The sequence below is a fragment of the Dermacentor andersoni genome, chromosome 1 (assembly GCF_023375885.2).
Source record: "Dermacentor andersoni chromosome 1, qqDerAnde1_hic_scaffold, whole genome shotgun sequence".
NCBI classification, from domain to species: domain Eukaryota; kingdom Metazoa; phylum Arthropoda; class Arachnida; order Ixodida; family Ixodidae; genus Dermacentor; species Dermacentor andersoni.
Window position 1 is genome coordinate 31,191,744 of NC_092814.1, and position 25,938 is coordinate 31,217,681.

A 25,938-nucleotide genomic window follows, 5' to 3' on the forward strand; every position below is an offset into this window, starting at 1 on the left:
GTCTGCGACTTGATATTCCATGTCGGCGTGTGAGCTGTATCGACGTAGGCGGCGAAATCGGGCGGCGTCGACAGCAGGCGTTGCGCGGAACGCAGCTCCCGCGTAGGCAGAGTCCGCTTCAAAAAGGTGGTCGGTGGGAAACGGCGAGAAGGCCGCTTCCCATATGACTCTACAGCGTAGGGCGCATCTCGTCACCTGCCTGTATATAGAGATGGGGCTCCCCTGAGACGAACACATTCTGTGCCACTGCCCAGCACTCGCTACACAACGACGGGCGATGACGGCCGCGTATCGTCGCTTCGGCCTTCCAGCCAACCCTGCGGAAGACCTGCTCTTCCCCCGCCACTGCCCAGTCGCAGCAGCGCAGGCTTTTCTCGAGTTTGCTGCTGCGGCTGGACTTGCCACCCTGAAGCCGTTCCTCCGGCCACATGCTCCTTGCGGTCTCCTGCATGGCACGATGCTGCGGCTGAACCTTCCACAACCTACCTACTTCTCCCCTCGATACACAACCTCGATCAGTTGATTACTTCTGCGCAACGCCTCATATAACCCCAACCCCCGTCGAACGCTTCATCAAAAGAAATGTCCATCTGGTCACGTAAAGACGTATACTTGGAAGCATAGTGGATGTTGAGGAACGAGGGACTGGGTGGATATACACAGCGATTGTCTAATATATAGGCAAGCGAAATCTAGCTGAAAATATCATTTAGTCAAATGAGAGCACAAGCTGACAAAGCCAGCTCTTCTGGTCGCCCTTCGCCAGCATCTCTAAAGCTCGTCGTTAGCAAAGCTTCTCGTATCTGCGGCTGTTCATTATGCCTTGGCCATGCACGGCGAGCGCATTGGGCAAGCCAGGTATTGCAACGCAAGCGTCACAAAGGCCACCTCGCACCCGTGCGTTCCATTACGTGCGCGCATCGTGCAGTACTTACGAGCACAGCACGCGCTCACAGGGCTATCAGGGAGTGTAGGCCAACTGAGAAGGAAAAAAAAAAAAACATTGGCTGAAGAGAGAGACAACAGCATATGCTTAAATCGATTATGGATGCGCTTACGTGACAGAAAACGCTGACGTAACAAGTGTGTTTTATTGACAAGCTTCCCCTTACGAGCAGATATATTCGTTTCAGGAAAGAGGGCAATCAAATCGAGTCTGCAGCGGCACATCGGTGAGAAGACAGCATTCAATGCACAATAATTAAAGGTGGAAAAAGAGAGAAAAAAGGAAGTACCACGGCTACTGGAATCAATGATAGGGAGGTCGTAATGAAGGGCTTGGAAATAATTTTCACCACTTATGCTCGTTTAACAGGCGCCGAAGCATCAGTACAGGGACGATTTTGCATTCCGGTCTTAACCGCGTCAGAAAGGACAACACGAGCACGTATATAAGCAGAAAAGCAGCTATAAATACCTCTGCTGCGTATCTAGCAGCATGCAGCTGCTAGATACGCCGCATTTTGCCCGCTGAAAGACGCAACCACGGGTCACCTCGAAACGGCCACAGCTCGTTTTCACTGTCTTCGCTTTCCTCCCGCTACTGCAACGTTATCGTGGCTGGGCAGTCCGGATCCATTTAAGCTGAGATAAGGCCGACAAGGCAGGGACGCAAACGTCATGGTTGCATTTGTTTTTTCACGGCGCCGTAGGAGGAACGTTGCCTGCGACGACGGGACAGAGCGGGACGTGACCTATTTGGCCGGCGCCATGTAGACAGCGCATGAGATATACAGGCGCGCATAGCTTCACAAACTTATTGACGGCGCGGTAGAAGTGCATCCTCTACAAAAACAGACGCGCTACTTGAAGTAGATCTTATATCGGTGTGGTCTGTTTTACCAGCGCCATCTTTTTTGGCCTGTGAGTTTGTTCTCGCTTGTCACTACAGCCATCTACAGCGGCTTTCTTTGGTGCCGCAATTTAGCACTGGTTGGCTTTTAGCCGCTCATGTTTTGAGTGCGACAAAAATATAGCTCGAAACTGCGTTCGTTTTGTACTGCGGTAATATTGAAGTCATGTCGTCAGGCCACTTCATCCTCAAATTCACCTTCATTTTTCTGTTCAAAGTATGTAAATATACCCGGTTATGTGAGCACCGAGCGTAAAAAAAAAAAAAAAAAGAACGAAATAAATAAAATGCTATTCGATCGACGACGTACGCTATATATAATAAGCAAACGGAACATCGAAAGAGTAATTAGCGAGCTACTAAATTTGAAAGCGAAGCGAATGGGCGAGCACAGGAAGCTTTCAACGAGGAAAGCCAGATTTCGCACAGGCCCTCGAGAAAACCACGGAAAGCGTGCGGGCGCTGGCGTCGCCTTCATGAAACCGGGAGATGCAATGGCGGCCGGCCTTCGCTCCATTTCTGCGGTTCCCAAGATAGCGCGCCCCGGCCTGGCGGCGCGCCAGAGCGGCGGGCGGCTGCCGATAAGGGCCCGCTATAAAGGGAGGCCCCGTGCGCCCAGAAGCCCTTTGGTGGTCTGCGCTCCCGTGGTGGCTCTCCTGGATGGTTCGCTCTCTTCCTGGATTACTGCTGTGCGCATCGTGGCCCGCTCTCGTCCGCGGATATACGGACACATTAGCTGCCCCGCTCTTTCACTGTCCCTGCCGTCGAGCACTTATGACCTCCCTTCTCGAACGTCACGGTGCCCCGCTTCGTTGCTCCCAATGGACCTGCGCAGCTAGCTTCTCTTCGGCTATACAACCGTAACAATAACCGGCGAAATGTCAGGACCGTAACGCGAGCCGGCACAAACGTTCCGGCCGCTACGCTAACTGTCGACAACCTTTTCTTTGCAGCGTCGTTCTGCATTCCGCATGGTTCCCACCACTCGCTGCCTGTTGCTTCCGTCGCCGCCGTTTGACTCGCTGCATTTCACGGTATGTGTCACGTCGCGGAGGGTGGGTCAGTTGCAGCGTTTGACGCGGCGTCAGTGTAAAACATGGCTTCGGTTTTAAACGCGACGGAGGTGGAGCATTCGTGTCGTGCCTCTCAAGAGCCAGCCTGTTGGCTTGGCCACTGAGAGATCGCACTGTCGGCAAGAATGAAATTAACGTGGTACAACAACGAAAGGCAGTGCAAGAGGCCATCTGAGTGACGTACTACGTGTGTATACTATTTCCGGGAAAAGTTGGCCGTGATGCGGAAAGGCTTGCGTAACAGCAGCGCAATGTGTTTCGCCAAGTCACAGTGTCGATGTATTTCTCCCTAAAATGACGGACAGATATGGGGCATGTTATTCGGAGTGTTCCGGGCGGCTCTGCCGTCGAGATAATTGATACGTGAAACCTGATACAGATGGCATGCCGATTGGTCTTGTGTCGCTTTTTTTCCTCCGAGGCGCCGTACTCTGTAACGATACTCGTTTTCTGTCAATTTTGCTCTTCGTCAATGCGGCTGGCATTGCATCGCTGAGCCTTCGGAAGCGACGTGCTGTTTTTAGACCCCACTGAGGAAGCGCGCAGCATCAAGCCGCAGGCTGCATAGCGGCGCCTTTCTTTCTTTGGGCGACCTTAGCGGCGCCCTCGCGGAGCCGGCGCGGAAGAACTGCGCCGTCGAAACCAAGGCCACCGCTGATAACACGACGTCGCGTGGGTCGCGTCACGATCGCTTCGGGGGTGGCAGGGTTATCAGCGGACCTTTCGGGAGGTCGAGTGAACGAACCGGAGTGAAGCACGCGCCTCTGGACGATAAGCACGGACCACGCGGAAGATACATGCGCTGCTGCGTCACTGGAAACAAACAAGGCTCGCTAATTCGGGAGCTGCTGGCATCGAGAGCTTTCCCGCCGCTGCTACTCCAGGCCCAGATGATCGCACTAGACTGACCGAGCCTATCGCAGTTGACGAGGGCAAACGAACGTACCGAGGAGCTCGTACGGAAAACCCACGCTTTAAAAACGGCCCTTCGTAGCACGCGTGCGTCACAAATAAAGAAGAGTCCGAATGCTCTATCGCGCCTTTTTCTTCTTTCTTTCCTTGTTTTCTTTCTTTTCACGCACGCGGCGCGAAATGATTCGAATGTCATAGCGTCTTGCTGCAGCATTTTTGCGCGAGGGCGTTTTCCTAACAGCCTGTTTTCAGTACAGTAAACCTATTAGCGGCAAGGATTTTGAGTGGCGCCCTCTTACGAGGGACGTCACGGCCAGGATGGCGCTCACTCCGGCTCGCTCGGCAGCCATCGAACTTAAACTACAGATAGCGGCGGATATGGTGGAAGAGTATGCGGCCAGCATAGACTTGGTGTGCTCGCCACATAAATCGGAGCTGTTAATCATTGAGCCAAAACATCAAAGAGGACACGCTGGGAGCAGCAGACCCATCAATGTTTTCGTAAACGGAAATGAGGTTCCCAAGGTGGAGAAAATCAGAATTCTGGGCATGTATATCCAGAGAAATGGATGCAACCTCACGACAATCAAAAAGCTAGAAGGATATGCGGCGCAGGTCACGGGGATCTTTAGGAGAATTTTACTCAAAGGCAGGGGCCTCAAAGAGAACAGCCTCCTCAGACTCATGCAAGCCTTCATTACCAGCCGTATAGCGTATGCCACACCGTATCTTGTGTTTAAACGAGAAGAAAAGGAGAAAATAGATGTGATCATTAGGAAGAGCGTTAAGAGAGCCCTAGGGCTCCCAGACTCGACCTCGACAGACCTCCTCCTCTAAATGGGAGTTCACAACACGCTAGGTGAGCTCACTGAGGCAGTACGAGTGTCTCATCATTTGCTACGAACGGGTGGATGTCTGATTTTCCCTTTATTAATAAATTATATATATATATATATATATATATATATATATATATATATATATATACATATATATATATATATATATATATATATGCACCCTGTCTGTTCATAAATTTTGCTTAAAAAGGACGTCTGCAAGTTCAACACGCGCAGTTATTTATAATGGTCCTCTAAACACTTAACATTTCCTTATTAAGTATGAGAGACATAGCATTTTACATGGAAGAAATACGTACCTTGATATTTGGTGCGAACGTTATAAATCCGTGTTAGAAGGACACTGCCCAGCGAAGCTTTCATCACAATTCTTATTACCCTGGTGAGTAGCTTTAGTAAAATGTGGCAACTGTATTAAGGCCTAAAAGGAGGAGATAGGCGCGGATTTAGTGGGAAAAGGTTTGGTGCTACTTTCACTGTTCTCTGAAATAGACACCCAGAAACGCATCGGCTGTTAACACGACGGCGCTTCGTGTATATATATACATACATATATATATATATAGATATATATATATATATATATATATACACACACACGCACACACGCGCGCACACACACACACACACACACACACACACACACACACACACACACACACACACACACACACACACACACACACACACACACACACACACACACACACACACACACACACACACACACACACACACACACACACACACACACACACACACACACACACACACACACACACACACACACACACACACACACACACACACACACACACACACACACACACACACACACACACACACACACACACACACACACACACACACACACACACACACACACACACACACACACACACACACACACACACACACACACACACACACACACACACACACACACACACACACACACACACACACACACACACACACACACACACACACACACACACACACACACACACACACACACACACACACACACACACACACACACACACACACACACACACACACACACACACACACACACACACACACACACACACACACACACACACACACACACACACACACACACACACACACACACACACACACACACACACACACACACACACACACACACACACACACACACACACACACACACACACACACACACACACACACACGCACACACACACACACACACACACACACACACACACACACACACACACACACACACACACACACACACACACACACACACACACACACACACACACACACACACACACACACACACACACACACACACACACTTCACGAATACCAAACAGCAAGCACATGAAAGAAAATTTTGTGGTTAGGATCGAGAAGCAATCAAATGTAAGCGATGAAATGTGTCATAGTGACCCTCAGTAGCTTTTATCGACGAAATGGCACACCCCTCACGCAACGGAAGCAACCGACTGTCGTTATGGCGAACCCGCCGTGGTTGCTCAGTGGCTATGGTGTTAGGTTGCTGAGCACGTGGTCGCGGGATCGAATCCCGGCCACGGCGGCCGCGTTTCGATGGGGGCGAAATGCGAAAACACCCGTGTACTTAGATTTAGGTGCACGTTAAAGAACCCCAGGTGGTCGAAATTTCCGGAGTCCTCCACTACGGCGTGCCTCATAATCAGAAAGTGGTTTTGGCACGTAAAACCCCATAATTTCTTTTTTCGTTATGGCGAGATGCGCATTGTTCACGAAACCCAGCAGTTCACTACAACTTCGAATTGAAACCATGAAGTACCTCTTTACAGCTACAATTGCAATGCCTATAGGCATTGTAATTGTAGCTGTATGCTACATATAGCAATCGAGTATGCTATATATAGCATACTCGAGGCACTACAGCGCAGCTTAGGCTGCGTTGAAATGCAAAATGCAAACACATTCTGCCTCACCATGTCTCGATCCTGCGTTGTATAATTACACAGACTGAAAACTATTTGCTTCGTCAGTGCATAAAAGAGAACCTTGCGTACCCGCCTCATAAAGAAGACACTACAAGTCTCACATGAACACTTGACTTCCACTGGGGAACAATGATATATTCAGTATGTGCCACACTACTAATGACTGGGCTTTCGGCTTCTTGATGGCTGTAGCGAACCGGTCCAAAAGGTATATGCCACTCAAATATTTGACCGGAGCAGCCTGTGTCAGTTCTCCAAACAGATTCATGTCTGTTTCTCAAGCAAGAAGCACCAGTGAATTGCTCAAGTAAGTTGAACGTGTAGCACGGAAAGGGAATAAATATTGGTACATTCCTTGCTGTGTGCTGCAAACAACTGTAAACCTCAATAAGCTTTGCTTCAAGTTACCGCCACTTAAATTTAGCCGATGAAGAACGGCCTAATTTTGAGAACCAGTCAAAAACGCAAGTGTTGCTGGCCGAATCTAAACTGCAGTGATTGTTAAGTCCTCGTGTTACTGCCAAGTGTTTCTGTGAAGAAATCGAAAAATTCGATATTATACCGTGAACTATTCGTCGTGAGCAAACATGTTTTAGCGGGTTAAAATCAAGATAAATGTTGTGGAAGTCATATATAGTCAACGTTTAATTGTGACACGCCATGGTGGGTATGGAATCTTAACTGGATTCTTATGTGCTGTGCTTTTGCGTCTATGCTTTTATTATTCACGTCAGCTACCACTGGAAAGTGTAGAACCGCGCATGAAAAACCCGTAATGGGCTGGTCTGAGCTCCCTCGGGGGGCACTATAGCGTTGCCTTTGAGATATATATTGTCGTCTAGGAAATAAGCTCCTTGATTCATTTTCGTGAACAAAGACATCGTAAAATATATATGTGAGAGGCCCGTCATAAGTATACAAGCATTGGGAACGAGAGCAAACGAACGGAAACACTGCAGAAGGCCCCCGTACACCGCCCGAACTGCAGCAGACGACAGGCGCGATTGATTGATTGATTGAAAACTTTATTATTCCACCGAGCTGTGGTGCCCGCCTCTTAACCTGCACGTAGGTAGGGGGGGGGGGGGGGAGGACGAAGCAGTCCCCGCTCGTTGAGGACGGTGAGGCTTCGCGGCCTCAACGGCCAGGCGGATTGCTCGACGCTGGTCGTCTTCAGCTTCGCTCGCGAGTCCGTGCCCTGACGTCACGCGAGCGGCGCTCTCAGCGCCCCTCTAGGTCGTTCTCGGGGCTAATAGACTCGTCTACGGATATCGCCGCCTAACAGCGAAACTTGGAAATGTGACCCTGTATGAACAAAGAAAATTTCGCGCGACCATCTCCAAGAAAATGGATCGCCTTTATTCGTGAGTTGATCGTTTCTAAACATTGAATTGTGGAATTTAACGTCCCATAACTGCATAGTGGGTTATACATCCTTGTATAGATATAACGAAAAGGACGCGCTTCGCAAAGGGACAACCGCAAATATACAATTTGTCACTTGCGTATCGTCATCGGCTTATCTTTGGAAACAGCCACTGGCGTCGCCGAAAATTGATGGGACGTTAAATCCCACAATGTGATGTTTAGAAACATGACGACCACGAGCAAACTTTTTTCGAAGCTGGGCCAACTGATCCCGCCGGCCGTATTTCCGACCTCTGTAAGCGCCCCGCACAAAAACATTTGCAGCTGCTGTACGTGCTGGAAAACGCTGTTACCGGCAGCCTCGCCTCCAATGCACTTTGCCACTGCGAGCGGTAAGGACGCTGCGGCAGCCCCTTGTTCTGGAAAGGTTGCCGCCATTATTTTCTCTCTCGATTTCCGCGCCCTAGAAGGTCTGCATGACACAGGTAGCGCTTTAGGTATAATAAAGCTGTTTGCGTTGTCCAAAGGGCAACCTAGCAACAGCGCGCCTGCATTCATTTCCGTGCCGGTACCGCTAACCTCTCGCAGTGCCTCGACTCGTTCGTTTCGTCAGCGGCCGCGGGGAGACGGCCGAAAGGAGGACGACGAACGTCGGGCAGAGCGCGTTCTTTGGCCACCGCCGACGCCAGCTACGCATTTCACCACGTACCGGGTTACGAGGCCGCTATTACGAAATGCCTCCGACAATGAGGGGGTAGCGACAATGGAAACCACAGCCGAGGATTTGAAACGACACGATCGGTGACCCGGCGCAGTAGAAGGTCCTATTTAGGGCTCATTTGCGGCATGCGTTGAGAACACCCCAAAATTTCATTACGAGCGTAGATTTTCGTCCCCGTAGCAATGACGGAGTCAGGGCTTGGTGTTGAACTGTCGACCTTGTGCAGTGCAGCCGGTCACCGTACTGGCCTACGTCGAAGAAATCTGGTCTGAACTATTATAACAGGCACAGTGAACCTACAGTGCACGTTCTTATAGATTCGTGGTACAGTTTCGTCGCGATTTTATGTTCCCGTTGACATCTAGCCTATTCCTTGGCAGGGCAAAATGTCTGAACGCAAGCTCGAAGAGTGGGCGTATATTTCTACATTCCCATAGGGAGAACTGAGTTTTGAGTTCTTTGCACAGTTTTGCACTCAGTAATGTACTTCTAGAACTTGCTTCTGCCACCGAATTGTGGAACTGTATCTACCTACTTCTCTGACTTGTCAAGGCGAATAACGCTGTATATAAGTCAAGACATGATTCATGTCTGCGTTGTAGGTTCGATTCCGAGCCGAGGCAGTGAACTTATACTGAAAAAAAAAAAGAAAGAGGCTAATGAATTCAGACTTGCTAATATCAGCACGTTTTGAGAATCGGCTTCGGCGGCACTACGAGGCTTTTGACTATCGCATGCGCGCATTGTGTGTGTGAGTGCGCGTGTGCGTGTATGTGTATGTGTGCGTTCGCGCGCATAATTGTAAGCATATACCTGGAAGCATCGAGACGTATTACCAATGATAATTTTTAAAATATCTTTAGCATCACAAAATCAAATATTGTCATACGCGAGGACATTAACGCACATAATGTAACATGGGGAGTAATCACTGTGATGCTCGTGGGAATATCGTTCATTGCGCCGCGGAAAGATGCAAACTGTGTATTGAATGATTGATCTGGGACGTTTATGCATGGATATCGCTATGCCAGTTGCAAAGACGTGCTCTAATGATATTGTTACCGATGCTGGATGGGCGTACAACAGACGCAGAAACACGTGGAAGCGATCCCTTCCCAATTCTTATATCACATCCGCGTTTAAAAAGTACTGCGAAACAAGGATACGTAGATGTAACAAACTGGCAGCTCTTTCGTCAACACTTGTACAGCCGAGTGGATTGTGAAGCTGATGTAGAAAAAGTCATATCAGCGATACAAGAAACGATGAAAATGTGTTCGACACAAGCACCCATTCCTGATGAGTACACATCAGTTGACGGAGAACATCAACATTTGAGAACTGTAAGAAGAGCAGAAAGAGCTTATCACCGCAGTGGAAATATAGAAGCGTATAGAAATTCGCAGCAAATACACTCAGTCATGCGGAGACGACTACAAAAGTTAGGGAAAAAAAGATGGCGTGAATTTTGCAATACGTTGTATCCCCTGACACCAGTTACACGAGTATGGATGACTGTTAGAGCATCACGCGGCCCTGTTGTTCAAGCACAACCATTACGTGCTCTCGCAATTGCCAAGGTTACTTCAGAATGAGTGATTGCTGACGAATTCTGCAAAGTTATAGCTAGAACAAGAGTATCTATTACTAGTGCTGAGTTTCAATGTTCAGGTGAAATGACAAAACAAAATGTTCTTACGTGTTTTCAGTCACGGTATGTACAATTAACACTACGAATTCTTTATGATTGAGCTAAAATGTGCGCTTGCGTCTTGTAAGACAAAGGCGGCTGCAGGTCCAGGTTTCATTACATACAGTAATCTGCAAAACATGGGACCTAATGGTCGATTGGCATTTTTGGAGTTACTCATTAACTTGTGGAAAAAGGAGTGTGTCCTCGAGTGTTGGAAAGCAGCACGTGCGATACCTATACTGAAGCCTGGTAAAACTCCTCTTTCTCTTGAGTCCTTTCGTCCTGCGAGTCTGATGAGCTGTTTATGCAAGGTCAAGGAGAAAATGATTGATGCAATGGTAGTTGATGGTGATTGATGTAATGACTGCAATGGTGGTGTGAGCGAACAGAAGCCGAGGAGTTCGCGTCCTCGCCGGACCTCCAATAAAGTTATTTCGCTCACTCACCGATCACATTCCTCCAAATTGCCTCCAAATTGCCTCCAAATTGCCTCCAAATTGCCGAATCAAAGAGAAAGCCGGAGATCATAGAGGCAATAAAAGCGACCGGGGCAGACGACGATGAACTGAAGGAATGCCCAGAGAGCATTGCGGATAAGGAGGAAGAGCGTAAGCGCCTAGAAGAAAAGGAAGAGCGTAAGCGCAGAATAGAAAAAGAAGAGCGTGACCGTGTTGCACGCGACGCACTCGAAATGAAGCGCCTAGAGATTGAGCTCCTGAAAGCTCAAAATACTGAAAGACCTAGCACAGAGGCACGGGAAAACGAGCGCAGAATGACAGACCTAATGGCACCTTACGCAGTAGGAGGGCAAATAGGTCTTTTTCTGGTGCAGTTTGAGCGCACGTGTGAGAAGGCGAAATTCGCGAGAAACACGTGGCTTGCTTATGTTGCTGCCACGTGAGGTAGCTGATATCATTGGCCGTATGAGGAAAGAAGCAGAGGACTTCGATGAAGTCAAAACGAGTCTGCTTAAAAAGTACAGATTGTCAGCAGAAGCATTTAGGCGAAAATTCTGGGAAGTCGAGAAGACCAAAAGTGACTCATACTCAGGTTTTGCATACACCTTGGAGGTAAACCTGAAGGAATGGCTCAGAGAAGAAGGTGCACTCGGCGACGCCGAAAAGACAATGCAGTGCGTTGCTTTAGAACAGTTCTACCGCCGGCTGCCAGAAAACATCAAGTATTGGGTTCAGGATATGCCCGGCGTGGACACTATCCCGAGAGCGGCCAATCTCGCTGAGTAGTACGTAACTCGCCATACGTTCGAAGGCAACGAAGCTCCTAAGAAGGAGATGAATAAATACAGACCCGGCAAGCCAAAGCTAGAGTCAAAGTCGAGTCAGTATAAATCCAAGGAAAGGTCAGATTCGATGAAAATTAGTGACGAGAACAGCAAAGGAAAGGAGGAGTCACCCGAACATAGGGCAGAAAGGCAAAAGAAAAAAAACTTTCGAGGCAAAGAAACCAGTAGTTTGCAAACGGGGCATATCTCCGTGGGATGCAAAAATTCCAAACTAATGTTGATGTCACTAACTAGTAACGAGGAAAATCTTAAATTGCTAGAACCGTACATTCGAGACGTCGTGGTAAACGGGAAACCGTGTCGGGTGCTTCGCGACTCGGCAGCCACAATGGAGGTGGTGCATCCGTCGTACGTAGAGGAGGGCCAATTCACGGGAAAATTCGCTTGGATAAGGCAAGCCGTAGAGACCTCCAGTGTTTGTCTCCCTGTGGCAAAGATTCGTATCGAATGCCCTTTTGGAGTACTGGACACTGAAGCCGCCGTCTCGGCACATCTCCCGCCTCAGTATCCATATTTGTTTTCTAACAAATCTGAGGATTTGCTGCGACGCAGGGGAATCGGGTTTAGCGAAGGAATAGTGCAAGCCCTAACTCGCTGCAAGGCAAGGGAGCTCGCGGACAAGGCAGTGTACGAATGTCCAGTGGTGGAGAAAACAGGTTTGACGGATGATTCGTCAACCAGCACCAAACAGGACAGCCCTATAGGGGATAATGCGGAAAGTGCACTAGCTAATGAAGAGGTATGGCAAGCGCCGGAGACTGAAATGTCTCACGAGCAGAATGCAGAAGAAAGTTATTGAATGTAAGCCCTGCCACATTGATTGCTGAACAGGGAAAAGATTCCACCCTCGTAACCTAAGGCCACACTCGAAAGAAGGTGTGGCCAAACGGAACGTAAAGTTCCCCAAGAGGTCAGGCATCCTCTATATAAAGTACAACAGTCGAAAGGGAGTGCAATTCGACCAACTCGTGGCGCCGCATCCCTATCGTGAGCAGCTCCTGCACCTGGTTCACGGGGGTTTTTCGACAGGGCATCTTGGCATTCGGAAAACAAAGGACCGCTTACTGCAGGAATTTTACTGGCCCGGCTGCTTTCGAGAAGTGGAAGCATTCGTAAGAACCTGCGACACATGTCAACGCATAGGCAAGCCTGGAGATAAGGCTAAAGCGCCAATGAAACTTGTTCCCATTATCACGGAGCCGTTTCGCCGGCTCATAGACACAGTGGGACCACTTCCTGCAACGCAGCCTGGCTATCGGCATATTCTCACTGTGCTATGCCCCGCAACGAAATTTCCAGAGGAAGTGCCTCTCAAAGAACTAAAACCGGTGGAGATCGTCAACGCGCTTTTGTCTATCTTCGCACGAGTAGGGTTTCCCGCAGAAATGCAGTCAGATCAAGGATCCGTCTTTACGAGCGCATTGACCACGACGTTTCTGGAAACGAGCGGTATTAAAATGATTCATAGCTCAGTGTGCCACCCGCAGTCAAGCGCGGTAGAGAAAGTCCACTCAGTCATGAAACGGCTTTTGTGAGCATTTTGTTATGAGCAGAGAACCGATTGCAAAGTTTGTTTGCTTGCAGCAATGTTCGCGCTTCGAACTGCACCGCACGAATCAACAGGTTTTTCACCTTCGGAGCTCGTTTACGGTCGCTGCCTTCGCTTCCCTCTTCGCATTGTTCAAGAAGCCTGGGAAGGCCGGGGGGACGATCCTTCAGTTGTGGCATACGTGCTAGAGCTGTTAGACAGACTGCACACTTCTCAAGAATTAGCAGGGCAGGAAATGCGTAAGGCACAAAGCAATGCTAAGCATTACTATGACAGGACGGCTCCAACGAGACGCTTTGAAGTTGGGGTAAAGGTAATGATCCTGAAAACTCATTGAAAAACAAACTACAGGTACAATGGGAAGGACCGGTTGACATAATTAAGAAATTACCTGAAACAAATTACGTAATCGCGGTACCGGGAAAACGAAGGACACCACAAGTGTACCACAGCAATCTACTTAAACCCTACCCGCAGAGGGAGGCCATTGTGAACATGTCCCTTAACCAACCTGAGGAGATGCCTGTCGACTTTCCGGAGTTAACATCAGTAACGAGGGCAAAAGACATTCACGAGACCATTGACAAGCTAGTAGAGCAAGTGGAGTTGAATCCCAATCAAAGGGCCGAACTGAGGGAGCTCGTGTTTGAATTTAAAGACATATATTCAGACACACCTGGCAGGACCACTGCTATCGTTCACGATATAGAGTTAACCTCATCGGACCTAGTTCGTTCGAAAGCTTATCGCGTTTCACCTCGTCAACATCAAGTCATGGCCGCTGAAATAAACAAGATGTTAGAGCTAGGTGTAATCGAACCCGGAGAGAGTGATTATACCTCGCCTCTTATCTTGGTTGAGGTCCCAGGAAAGGAGCCGCGACCGTGTATCGACTACCGCAGGCTCAACTTAATCACGAAGGACCAGACCTACCCAATACCGCATATCGAGGAAAGGCTTGAGAAAGGGAGCAGTGCTAATTTCATATCCACGTTCTATTTAATCAGAGGGTACTGGCAGGTTCCGTTGGCCGAGAGGGCAAGCAGGCTTGCGGCATTTATTTTCCCGATGGGTACCTTTCGGCCGAAAGTCCCGAGTTTTGGATTGAAGAATGCTCCCTATTGCTTCTCTTGCCTTATGGGCCAGGTACTACGGGGAATGGAGGACTTTGCACTTCCGTATCTCGATGACATAGCAATCTTTTCATCATCATAGGCGGACCATATGCAACACCTGCGATCCGTGTTGTGTCGTCTACGAGAGGCCAACTTAACTGTCAAGGCTCCCAAATGCCAATTAGGGCGCGCGGAGGTAGCTTATCTAGGTCACGTAATAGGGCAAGGCCATCGTCGGCCTTCCTAGGTTAAACTGACCGCAATAGACTACTTCCCGCAACCACGCACCAAGCGGGACATCAGGTCATTCCTTGGTTTGGCAGGGTGTTATCAAATATATATCCCGCGTTATTCCGAGATTGCAAGTTCTTTAACAGATGCTTTCAGAAAAACGGAACCGCAAACGGTAAAGTGGGATGCCGCAGAAGAAAAGGCTTTTGTTATGCTGAAGAAAGCACTAACGAGTCAGCCAGTGTTGAACGCGCCCGACTACTCTCAGCCATTCATTCTTCAGTGTGATGCCAGCGACCGAGGTATGGGGGTGGTGCTTTGTCAAAAGAGAGATGACGAAAACGAACACCCCGTCCTGTATGCCAGTAGAAAGCTTTCGGTTCGTGAGGAAGCATACAGGGCATCAGAAAAGGAATGCGCCTGTGTAGTATGGGCGGTGCAGAAGCTAGCTTGTTATATCACTACTTCAAGGTTCACCATAGAGACTGACCACTGTCCCCTCACATGGCTGCAGTCCATGTTTACGAAAAACGGTCGTCTCTTGCGCTAAAACTTGGCTCTTCAACAGTAAACTTTCGATATTCGCTACAAGAAGGGTAAGCTTAACGGCAATGCCGATGGTCTGAGTCGTTGCCCCTAGAGTAACGAAAGCCTCATGCTCACTCGGGTTTCCGTGGCATTTTTACGTTGGTATTTTTTTTCATAAGCTTTTTTTATTATCGCGAAGTTGTAGTTGATTGTTAGCTGATTTTAGTAACCACGTCTTAACGCTTTCAAGAAATGGCTGTTTGTAGTGTTCAGGAGGGAAGGACACGCGACAGGGATTTGAAAGCAGTAGCGGGTTTTCTTTCCTCTTTTTTTTTTTTTTTGTAAAGCCTGGTGTATCTTGGGGGAGGGTGGCATTGTGCTCGCCGCTTTGTGGTTGTGGGTCCGGCACTCATCTGGGGTGATTGCTTGCCCAAACAGGAGACGAAAAGTTGCGAGACCGGTTTGCAAGTCCAGTTCACCGGACCGGACTGCGGAGAAAAGGCACAAGAGCGCCACAAGGACTGATGAACGACGCCCAGGAATCTACCAACTACGAACCAAGGGTTCGACACCCCTGAGGGAAATTCTGCTTCTGAAAAGCTGATTCCTCTCTCAGTGGATCCTGGTCCCTACGCGTCGGGATCTTCCTCTCCCGATGGAGATGCTGTTACGCTTGGCGTGTAACACCCCGGGCAAATAGGATGCTCCACCACCATGCCTCATCGAAACGAAGGGTGGATTCCTAATTTGCTGTGGTTGACTCGAGTGGTTACCTGTCTGGCAGGTGCACCGCAGTACTTACAGGCCCCTTCGTATTTGTACATGCCTAAGCGAAACGAAGAGTGGATTCCTAATTTGCTATGGTTGTCTCGAGTGGATGCCGGTCTAGCTGACGCTCGCAGTGTTCACAGGCCCCTTTGTGTGTGTGCGTGAAAACCCTTTCCGCGAACCAGCGACGCGCGAAAAAGAAGGGATCAGCTGCCTACGATCACCAGGACCCGCGAGTTGCCACCAGCAGAGGCAAGCTCGGGAAAAAACATCGTGAAAGTGAAAACATTGTGAAAGTGGGTGCCGCCGCCAAGCACCGTAGGAATCAGTGCATGTCACGTGACGTTGACGTAAGCAAGGTCCCGCCTACCATTTTAGTGGTCCTATTTAAAGGGCCCCGTAATTTACTTTTTCACTTCATTCTCTTCTTATCTTTCACCAACCATTGAATAAACCCTACAAGTTTCGCACTAGAAGTCGTCTCGTCCCTGCCTGATCGCCATGGTCTACCGGACGCCTGCAGCCTGCCGACAACACCACGCTACCCAATAGTAACGCCGGTCGAGGTTGAAGAACCAGGCGTCGCAACAACTGTCGGTAGCGGTGGGCTACGCTACCCTGGAGAACGCAACAGTGTAGAGAGTGATTTCGGAATGCAACACGTGATTAACTAGCGAACTCTCTGAGCATGCAGCGTGCCGCGAGCATTACGGGAAGGTAACTTTCTTGCTGAATAGCGGGGCTCTGAACACGTCATAGTCACTGCGACGCCTGTGCACCTGGCAAGCTTTCCCTGATGACGCAGCCGCCGCATAAGCGACGACGACGTCACGTGCGTGTTTTGGCTCGAGCTCAAATCAGGAATAGCAAGAGCGGAAAAAGAACGCTTCTTGCACGATGTGTGCGTAATTTTATTCACAAAAGAAGAAAAAGTTTGTTCGTGAGATCTTCCAGATAGGAATCAGTTGCCGTGGGCAGATTTGGGACGCGTCCAATGAACCTGCAAACGAAATCCGACAGAGCGGCGTCGCTGTTTTAATTGAGAACAAGCGCTGATCAAAAGCATCGTGCGTCCCGAGGTTCGGCGTCCCGAAACTGCGCAGTGGGTCACGAAGCCGACGACCTTTAGAGGCTCAGGGGTTACGTGTTAATTTCGACCATCCGGGGTTTTTGAACGTTCAGTCGAAACACTGTACACAAACGTTTTTGTATTTCCCGCCTTTCGAAATGTGGCTATCGCAGCTGGGGATCAAACCATTGACCTAAGCGGAAGCCCTAACTGAGCCACCGCGGCTGGTGATGGCATAAGAAAGAGCGGGAAATACTCCGCGATTGCAGAATTTTCGTTGAAGGAGTATTCATTCTTCCTGGATTTAACTGAAGATGTTAGCTACTGCATTGAAGGAGCTATCATCGCCGTAGCCGTAAGCCTAACCGAATCTTTTTTTTTTATTTAATGTATATGCAATGAGACGTTTGCGCCTCGTTCTGCAGTCCTGCAAATGTCATTGCTCCATTTTATGCTCACGGCAGCATTTCCGTGTCCTCTTTTGTTCAAATGGTCTCGGTCATCAATGCTTTGGGGAGCCTCGCATGCACGTCGCACACAAAGTCGTGGGCTCGGTTGCCATGTTGCTATGACACGAAGCCTTTCTATGCAGTGTACGCTGCCAACGTTATTACGCTCTCAGAACAAAGCGTCTGATTCCACGGAATGGCAATCGCCAGTGAACCTTCCCCACGTCACCGCCGTTTTATCAGTTCCTCTTCCACATCGCACTGCCCAACGTGCGCAAAGTCACATGCCGTGCGGCACGCTGCAGCGGCCCATTGAGGAAAAGGCGACGCTCGGCGCGTGTCGAAACGGCAACGCTATCTGCTTCCTGGCAGGCAGCCACGTACGCCACGTTGAATCCGGCTTCTATTCTCGCGCGCGCGCGCGACGTCACTCTGCTGGGTAAAAACGCGCGCCCGAAAGTCACGGCAGTAGCCAATCAACCGAGAGAAACCAAACTAGTTTCTCCGCCTCTCTAGTTGCGGGCGTTCTGTTATTCACTGCGAGTTGGGTTTGCTGTGCTCTCATGTTGGAAAGCACAGCATCCATTCGTGTGCGATTGGTCTCATGAAAGCCGCACTTGTTGAAAAGGGTGTGTAAAGATACACTTCACTCAAATTTTCCGTCGATACCTATATCACCTAAGATCGATCGAGTTGTCAATCGAAAAGAATGGGTTGGAAATAAATAAATGTCACGTTTCCCCACTTCTACGGTTCCCATTTGAATGCGTGCTTTCACCCCTTGTGTTCGTACAGTGTGGGCTTGTATAGGAGCGCGCTGGCGATGTACGAGTACACTTAGCTTCACGTTACGAAAGAAGCGACAGACGCAGTCCCTCTGATGCGTCGAGATTTTCTATAGTTGCATGACCGTCCCTCTCTTTCTCCCTCTTTTTTTTTCATGCTGTACGAATCATTCAGTGGGTTTATTAAAGTATAGATAGATAGATAGATAGATAGATAGATAGATAGATAGATAGATAGATAGATAGATAGATAGATAGATAGATAGATAGATAGATAGATAGATAGATAGATAGATAGATAGATAGATAGATAGATAGATAGATAGATAGATAGATAGATAGATAGATAGATAGATAGATAGATAGATAGATAGATAGATAGATAGATAGATAGATAGATAGATAGATAGATAGATAGATAGATAGATAGATAGATAGATAGATAGATAGATACACAATGCAACGTTCGAACTTCAGGTCATAGTCTCCATTAGAAGGAAACACAAAGCCGATATTATTACGCACTATATATAGTATGAGCTACAACGCAAAAGCGCATTTCAAAGTTGTCGCTCCACCAAGCATCTCTCTGCGGATGCTTGGCGTTCTGCATGTGGGAAAGAAACGTGAATCACTGCATGCACGCCAACGACGATGTAGCCCACTTTTTCTGTAAAGCGGTCGCGCCTTGAGCTCGTACTGAGTGCGATAGTACCTAACATGCCGCGAGGTCAGGCGTGACTCCCCAAATTTAATTTTGCTGTCAAGAAGGTTATGTGCAAATAAACTGCTACTTTTAACCTTACACCTCCTAGTTAGACATATCAAACTAGGTCACATAAAAAGAAGATACAGAAAAACGGTATAGAGCAATAGTGTCCTCTATATAGGGCAAGCGCCGCTTTGCAATCAAGAAGGTGCTTCCCCATTTCTGGTGGTCTATGATTTCTCTGTTGTTTTCCTTTCTGAATACTCGCCAGCCAAACAACTGACCTGCCACTTGCTCTGCCGTAGGGACTGTACAGCAAAAATGCACCACACAGCAGCAACTTATTTCGGCATATTGTTACAGCTGCATACAGCGACAGGTGTCATCTTGTCGTGCCGCCGCCGTGGTGGCGTAGTGGCTGTGGCGTTGCGCTGCGCAGCCCGAGGGCGCGGGATCGGATCGCGGCGGCAGCACTTCGATGTCGGCGAAACGCAAGAAACACCCCTGTATCGTGAATTGGGTGCAGTGCGTTAAAGAACCCCTGGTGGTCAAAATTTATCCGGAGTCCCCCACTGCGGCGCGTCTCATAATCATGTCGTGGTTTTGGCACGTAAAATTCCAAAATTTAATTTGAACATATGTGCATAACACATGCCTCAAAGGTAACTGGAAAATCTCCTTCTCATGAACAAGCTATGGTCAACAAAGGATAGAACACAGCTACCAAGTATACTAAGTACTTTCTAATTTGTGAAAGCAATATTTCATCACGTGGTTGTTTTAACATGCTTTTTTTCTGACGAATGTGTTTCTTTTTTCTTTCTTCGGTTTTCTTCTCGCTTTCTCTTTGAGTGACGTTTTCTTTTCTTTTCTTTGTTTCTTTTATTAATATTCATACTGTACGTCTGTGCTCAAAGTATTTGCTGCGGTAACTTTATTTAGTGAGCAGACTGTAACAGAAGCTGTTGCTTACTGCATCATGCTACCTCTGAGTTCAAATGGGGTGTAGGTGGCTTTTCACCTACACACCCTTTAGCATCGTTGTGCTCGTTGTGCTGGATGTTGAAATAAAGTGACGTTGACGTTGGTAAGAGAAGATTTGTGAGGAAGAGTCATTGTTCAAAATGCACTCCTTGCTCCTAATTACCACGTGTGCTTTTGTACTGTCTTCAGACCTACGCGGCCCCCCCCCCCCACCCCCCACCCCCAGATGATGATGCACACTTCGTGCCACGACACTGTTAGTCACTCGTCAAATCATTACAACAAAATCGCGAACGAGCTACAGTCCACAGACTAATTACGTGGACACCTTATGTTCGAATATTAAAGGGGAAAAATGAGGTCATACGCGAGCATCTTACGTATTCTATCATGCGACACTAGTCGCTGCTCCGTGAAGGCACTGCTACGCATGTTTACGGCTCGCTGTTAATGTATCCTGCGATACAGCCTTCCTATGCTACAGGGCATTTCCCGACCAACATACAAGCGCTCACTGGTACACAAGCAAAATATTTGAATGTGTGCCTCGGCCTGCTGAAGAAGACATCAAGTGTAGGAACCCTTGCAGAAAGCAGAAGCCTATCGGTTCCAGTACTTCTGCAGCAGGAGTTTCTTCGAGTTCATATTCACTTTGCTGCCAGAGTGTCGGGTCATCGGATAGCTTTAGGCAGTGGTCCTGTGGTGCGGGGCTTGCTCCCGGCGAATTATCAAAGCCCTTCTATGCCGATGGAGCCACCATGTAAATTTCCTTTCTGGTCAATTGTGACTTCAGTGAAGGGTTGAGGAGCAAGATGAATGCTCCCGGGCCAGCCCTGACATATTTTGTGACATATCTTGAGCATATTAACGCCAGCTACAGGGCTCACCGTCATATTTACACTGATGGCCCCGTTGCGCGCGTACGTCATCTGCCACAGGTGTGCGGATTCCTCTTGCGAGTGTTGCCACCTCTGCCACACTCAGCCACTGCACTTCAGCTATATACATCCACTAAACTAGCCGCACTGCGGGAAGGTTTTGTTTAAATCGTGGACCAGAGAGCTGTCTTGGATAATACTCACTGATCCAAGAGCGGCCCTACAGTTCCTGAAGTCAACAGGCACGCAGGAACAACTTGTCATGAACATCAGACGCATATGCATCAAAGCCTGCGAACTGCATCACAGCGTTATGCTGTAGTGCATCGTTAACCGGCCAATGCGGTATACAAGGCAATGTCCAGGCTGACTCTGCTGCCGAAGCTGGGCACGACACTCCGACAAAAATTGTCCAGATAGCTGTCTGAAGAAAAGATGCGGCGACACTGGTATCTAAAAATAATCGCGGGGTTTTACGTGCCAAAACCACTTTCCGATTATGAGGCACGCCGTAGTGGAGGACTCCGGAAATTTTGACCACCTGGGATCCTTTAACGTGCACCCACATCTAAGTACACGGGCGTTTGCGCATTTCGCCCCCATCGAAATTCGGCCGCCGTGGCCGGGATTCGATCCCGCGACCTCGTGCTCAGCAGCCTAACACCATAGCCACTGAGCAACCACGGCGGGTGACACTGGCATCTGCACACGCTTGGCGTTTACAGCGATCCCTCTGGACAGACGCAAGCTATCACTACGGATCTCTATGCAGAATAGATCTATCTTGTGAATTTTATATGCCGCGAGGCCTCACTAGGCAAGACCAAACATGCCTTCACCGCATCAGACTCAACGTGGCTTACACGAACTACTTCAAGTGCAAGATTGAACTGACGGACTCGCCAATGTGCTCTGAATGTAACGCCCCTGATAACCTGCAACATGTTCTATGTAACTGCTGCCCTTGTTAGAGAGACAGTCTTTGAAGGCTGCACTACACCTGCAACGCGAATCGATCTTGGAATTAGCTACAGTGCATTCTCAGCTCATGGCAAAGCACCACCTGCGCGTTACGCGCCACGAAAGTACTGTTGATGTTCTTGCGGGCCACAAGCCTTAACAAAACTTTGTAAATATATATATGGTGTATATGTGTGTGTGTGTGGGACTGTATGTGCTGTTGAGTGTTTATCACTTTATATATCATAATCATCACCCAGCACCTGGAGTCGAAGAGCTTCATGCAATAATTACTAGAGGGAACTCTGGCGCTAGACATAGTGTTACGGGAGCTGCAAGCGAGACGCTTCAGTCACCGTGGGAATAATGGGTAGTACATGGATTTGCCTAAACTTCGTCCTTCTTGGTTCCAACGGTTTGGTGACATTGTAAACTCGTCTTTTTCAACAAAGTAATGTGTAATAAATAATTAAATAAACATTACTGAAATTGTCCGCTGGAAGAGTTCGAAGACCGGACCTCTAGCGCAGAAGCCTGATAGTAGCCAGCTTTAATTGGGCGTCCGCAACAGCTCTGCGTACGCAGGAAGCCCGCATGGCATGCGTGTGCATGCGCAGTGCGGATGAGCACGCACGGTCTCCTGCGTGCGTCCGCAGCCTTTTAAAAACTGCGTAGCGACCGCTGCGGGCTTTGCGGGACGTTCTCGCGTGTCCACGCGAGGGCATCTTTCGATATGGCTCCCGCCGAAGATATGGCTACGGCTTGAGGTTTGACTTCGTGGCGGCTAATATTGGCTGCACAGTTTCAGTATAGCTGGCGTTTGGCTGCACTGAGTAGCAAACTACCGGCTCCTACTTCACAACGTCTGCATCCGGCCAACTATTGCCGTTTCGTGCGCACGTGCTTCTCCGCGTACGCAAGCCTCGCGCGCTGCGTACGTGGATGGTTGCGGACGCCCAAGTAAAACTGTCCAAGGAAACCAGTGCGCCACGGACGCATGCATCGACAGCGGCATACGACGATCTTCTCGCGGGCGAGCCAGCGCGTTGAGACGCTTGGCGCGTTTCGATTTGGCCACCTCGACAGGCATAACCGCTGCAATTAGTTGCGACTGTGCTTGTTCGCAGTCTTCTGCACTTAGAAAAGAATAGATTGTTCTGAAATGGTAGGACAATAAAAAGCAGATAAAGCGTAATAAACAAAGCCAGAAGAATGTCTGAATCCAAATGCACGAAGATCAGACAAATCCGTGTGCTACCCATCATTTCCATGGCGACTGAACGATTGCAGCGTCAGAGTTCCCTCTAGTAATATTGTAGGAAACTCTATGCCTGTAGTAGCACATTAGGCGATCAGCCAGGCTAACATCTCCAGCATATAATTTAAGCTTGTATCTCTCTCTCTCTCTCTCTCAGTAAAGGAAGAGGACATCAGCAATCGGGGATGGAATGTCAGTCAGCAGAGTAATCGCGAGTCTTGCCACGCTGGCTACGCACATCGGGCTGGGACATGTGCAGCTGGCCGTAAGATAGTATCCTTCCACATCCAAAGCATAAAACCTGGCAATTAAACGCTGCAGCTGAAAAGCTCCACGCTAGGCAAAACTAGATTCTAGATTTATATTTTGGTAAGGCATTTGATCCCCCCCCCCCTCGCTCCAATACCACATCAGTTACTCTTTCTCAAGCTTGAGAGGGTGAACGTCGATGCTAATGTTTTAAGTTGGACTAAATGTTTTCTTTCCAACCGCTTTCCATCAGTTTCGGCTAACGGTCACGATCCTGTTTCCACTCAAGCAACCTCGGAGGTGCCTCAGGGGTTCATTTTAGGACTGCTACTCTTCCTCATATACATTAACGTTCTTCCTACCCAAGTCTGTTCTTCTATAAAGTTGTTTGCTGATGACTGTGTAATATACCGCATAAATTCTAACCGCTGTGAGCGTACTGCATTACAGACTCACCTTGATAGTATTTCCAGCTGGTGTTCTCATTGGCTAAAGAAACTTAATGTTAACAAGTGTAAAAGTGTGCGCATTTCCCGACTGCCTTACTCTACTAATCCTGCCGATTAAACTCTTGATAAAGCACCTCTAACAGCCGTGACTCCTTACATATATATCGGTATCATTATAACCCGGAATCTATCATGGACTTTGCATGTTAATTATATAATGACCCGCCGTGGTTGCTCAGTGGCTATGGTGTTGGGCTGCTGAGTATGAGGTCACGGGAACGAATCCCGGCCACGGCGGCCGCATTTCGATGGGGGCGAAACGCGCAAACACCCGTGTGCCTAGATTTACGTTCACGTTAAAGAACCCCAGGTGGTCAAAATTTCCGGAGTCCTCCACTACGGCGTGCCTCATAATCAGAAAGTGGTTTTGGCACGTAAAACCCCATAATTTAATTTTTTTAATTATATAATGAACAACGCTAATCGCATGTTAGGCTTTTCGCGTCTGAACTTCTCACGCGCCACTCTACTATACTGTGAAGCTTCAACTTTACAGGACCTTGGTCAGACCCAAGCTTGAGTATGCCTGCTAAATTGGGGTTTTGGCCAGGTTCACTAACAAACCAGAATCGCAGCCCCCGGTTTATTATTATTACTTTTTTTCATATTATAGTCGCTATTATAGAGTTTCCTCAATGAAACTAGCGCTTGACCTACGTAACTAGCTGTTGGCCATGGACCAAATATATTTATTTAGGGTAAATGGTTGTCGATCTAATAGCATTAAATCTGCCCTCAAATTTCGTCTTGCAGTTTTGTGTCTTGGGCACTCGAGGGGGAGGTGGTGCACATCTTCGTCAGGATCGCCACAAGAGCACTGCGGACTATAGGGGTATGTTTAATCTTGCACAACAGGTGCCCCGTTTATGCTGTGCCAAGTCGTAGGAGGTGTAGTAGTGTGTAAAATTTTATGTTGTTTCTCAGTTTTGGCTAAACTGAAAACTTTATACGTGGGTCTCTAAAGAATAACTCGGAACTCTTAGTCTGTTGATTAAACTAGGTATTTTTGCTGAGACGACCATATAACTGTTGCAAACATCATTTACAGCGCGTACATATAGACAAGGACCAAAAGAATGACCAAGACAATCGCACCATTGCAGTTTTGGTGCTGTTGCGTTCCAAGATGAATGTGGTGCGTCCGTTTCAGATTTTATAAAATTGCTTCAACTTTACCTTTCCTCAATCTTCGCCTAATGGAATGGGAATGTTTTCCTTCAAAAAAAGCGGGATATGAATAGGGTCTTGTATCGCTCCCTTGTTGAGCGATTTATTTTTGGCTTACCTAGACATGAACGTCATGCCACGGCTGGGCAGTACAAAAATCGAAAAAGCCTTCCGTTATGTGGACGATTTTTTAAATTCTATTTAATTGTGAGGAGAGTTGTGTGGCGGCCTCTGTTCGTCAAACGTTGGATCTGTTTGAAGAGTGCTTAACTCCGCTCAGACTCACACATGAGCTTCAGGAGAATGAATCCCTTAGTTTTTTAGATTGGAGTTTATCTTTTGCCCGGCAACATGTATGCTGGATGTATGAACCGCGTGCCAATAAGCCTCTATTATCCTATGCATCCGCCCATTCAAAACTGGTTAAGAGAGGTGTCGTTCATGCTTGCTTGCATAATGCACTAACAAAATCCTGTTATCATTTGATAGAACCCAGTTTCAGTTCGCAGATCGCTCTGTTGAGGGCGGCAGGGTACCCGAGCAACCTTCTTGTCTCAGTCTGGGAGAACTTGCGCAGTAAGTTAAGCACCGATCCTCACAGCATTGAGCCTCAAGTACATAACGAAGAAACAAAACAGATGTTATCCCGTACGTTCATGGGATCTCCCACAAACTTAAGAAAATAGGACAAGGAGCAGGTATCGATGTTTTTTTCTCTGCTCCAAAAAAAACTTGCACAGCTTTGCGTCAGAACTGATCCTATTGCTAGGGAAATTTAGTAGATCTTGCAGTATCAATGATAGAAAAAAGTATACAGATTGTTCGAAAGGTATAGTGTACAAGATACCCCTGAAATGCGGTCGGTCTTATATAGGGCAGACAGGTAGATGTCTCAATGTTAGATCGTAAGAACATAGCAATAAAGTGCGCAAATGGCGGGAAAGGTTTCTA

The 25,938-nt window shown here is 48.2% G+C and overlaps 1 protein-coding gene and 1 long non-coding RNA gene across 4 annotated transcripts in view; one reads left to right on the forward strand and one right to left on the reverse strand.

Moving 5' to 3' along the window:
- The window catches only part of LOC126546133 (guanylate kinase), a 218,800-nt gene that overhangs the window by 101,665 nt on the left and 91,197 nt on the right, over nt 1–25,938 (reverse strand). The window lies entirely within an intron of this gene.
- LOC140212809 (uncharacterized) lies at nt 490–16,446 on the forward strand. Its single transcript, XR_008608431.2, has 2 exons — nt 490–2,886; nt 15,641–16,446. It is a non-coding gene; the product is annotated as an uncharacterized lncRNA (long non-coding RNA).